Genomic DNA, 2515 nt, shown 5'->3' on the forward strand with positions numbered 1-2515 from the left:
GGTTCAGGCTTTAAATCTCGGTCTTGGCAAAGCCCTGCCTTGAGGTAGTAAATACAGCATCAAACCTCCTCCGTCTGCTGAGGGGTGAACACCGAACATTGCACCAATGTGGTGCAATCGCCACTCGCGTCGCAGGACCTGATGCTGCTCCTTCCCCGGTGGTGCTCCCTGTCCTCCCGTCTCTACAGCATCCGAGGTGAGGAACATCAGGACCACAAGAAGCCCCCAGGACTAAGCTGGAGCTGTTGAAGAGCTGCAGCTTGGGGCTGTCCCTCTCCATCGCCGCAGGGTGAAGCCGACGCGAGGGCAGCACCATCTGGTGGCACCAGTTCGCTCCCAGGCAGGACCAGTGGCAGCAGCCGGCAAGGAGCCAAGGCAGGACAAAAAAAAACACGGTGGGTTCCAAGTGTCCTGGGGAGCCTGGGGGGGGAGCTGCCGCCCGCAGGTCACAGCCAGCTTCAGAATCACAGCAGCTCCTGCTGCATCCCACAGCGCTGCTTTGCTCCAGCCTCCATCCATGGGGAGCAGGAGAGGTGCTGCTGTTGGAGCCCACGTGAGAGCAGCAATGCGGGTGTGAAGCAGAAACACTTCATTGACTGGAAGGATTCAGGGTTCACTGGGCAACACGGGCAGTGTGTGACCCTGTTCTGAGACTCGAGAGAGGCCAAGGGGACGAGCTGCCACCTCCAGCTCCTCCTGCGGCCCATGTGGCACATCCCATTCCACCCACATCTACAGAACATCCTCTCACCTCCCCTGCTCCAGCTGCGGATGCCCGAGGCACTAAGAACCCTTTGTTGTTCCTAGATGAGGTGTTTTCTGCTTGTTTAAAGGAACACCAGGGTAAAAGCAGAGTTAGACTTAATTCCAGCTTAGGGTGCAGATGGAACTCTGCTCACCAGAGGACCATGGCTCTAAACTCCGCTCTCCGAGACTCAGGAAAGCTTCCATCAAGCTTTTCCTTGTGAATTAAGTGAAGAAAAGGTGAGAACTGGGGGGTTTGGTGTTGGGAAATGCCCGGAGTGAGGGGGGTGTTTGTTCATCAGATCTTTTCACTGCTGCCTCCTGACATTGGCCAGCTGGGAGCGAACATGCACTCACGCTGCTGGGTTGGTTTTGCTCCCCAAAGCTTTTGGGATTACAGGCTCTTGAGAGAGCACTTTAAGAGGCTTCATCAAGTCAGGGGAAGGACACGCTCCCTGGGCCTCAGGACCAGCCATGGTGAGTGAATCCCGCATGGATCCTTAGCAGGGGGCTGTTGCTCCATTCGGCTCCACGGTCAAAGCGAGGGCTGGTACCTCAAAGCAGAAAGAATGAACATAACAGATGGAGGAAACACACACACACATGACAGATGATGGCAAGATGGAGCTTCCACATACTCCTCTGTGACACAAATATCCAAGACATGCAGCCAAAAAGGAGCCCAGAGAGTGTCTGTTCTGAAAACCAGCCACGTGGGATGGGGATGGGGTCCAAGGGCTCATCTCCAACAGCAGCAGGGACTTCAGGGATGGTACAAACCCCGCTCTGGTCAGCCTGGGATCACCACTATGGCATAAGCAGCCCACAAAAGGCATCTTGAACCGCTTGTCACAGAGCACCAGGAGTCAGAGTTGAACTCTTTTTATTTACTTTGAACCATGGGTTTCAATCTTCAGTTACAAAGTCCAGTCTGGCCATAGCAAGCTGAAAGTATGTGAACGTTTCTTAGTACACAGCCCTTTGCCACAGGAGATTGTTTGGGTTTTACAAGGCACTGCAAGAAGACACTGAGAAAAACCAAAGCCCCAACAGGGTTCAAATGGTCGCCCCAAGAGTCCTGATGAGCAAGAGTGAGATCAGGCCCACCTGAGATACCAGACAGACAACTGGGATGGAGGGAGAGAGGGCCCCAGCAGCTCTGTGATGCTGTAACATGCACAACCGAGCCCGGTGGAACACCTAACCTTAAAGAAGAGCCAGAACAACCTGCACGGATTTGGCCAACCCAACCCAGAGTGACAACCAAGCAGCAAAGAGTTGGTTTGCTCCTCTGTCAGGTCTGAGGGTGCGTCGGGAAACCCCCAGTTCAGCGCGGTTGCTGAGAAGCATCCCTGGATAAAGGGGATACGGGTTTCTCCCAGTCTTTCCATCCACCTTGGGTGGATCTGAACCCATCACCACCACTCTGCTCGCCAAAAGCAAGCCCAGCACAGGACAAGGCACTCCCTGTTTCATCGAAGTAAACACTTGTGATTTAAGAAGCTGGTGCAATAGAAAACCTGACCGTGCACCGACGTAGCACAGAGTTTTATTTAAGGGCAGTGTATAGGTTCATTTCCTAATTTAATTCCTATCTACGGGAGGCATTTTCTTCTCTACTTTGTCTTCAAAGAGACTGAGCAGAAGCAGATCACAGGTTTCAATGACTACGATGAAGAAGGAACAAGATCCTCAGCTTTGGAGGTTGGGCAGAACGTCCCTTTCAGCCCGTAAGACACTAATCAGCCAGGAATACAAGGCATTACTGAAG

The sequence above is a fragment of the Nestor notabilis genome, unplaced genomic scaffold, assembly GCF_000696875.1.
Source record: "Nestor notabilis isolate BGI_N333 unplaced genomic scaffold, ASM69687v1 scaffold20931, whole genome shotgun sequence".
Classification (NCBI taxonomy): domain Eukaryota; kingdom Metazoa; phylum Chordata; class Aves; order Psittaciformes; family Psittacidae; genus Nestor; species Nestor notabilis.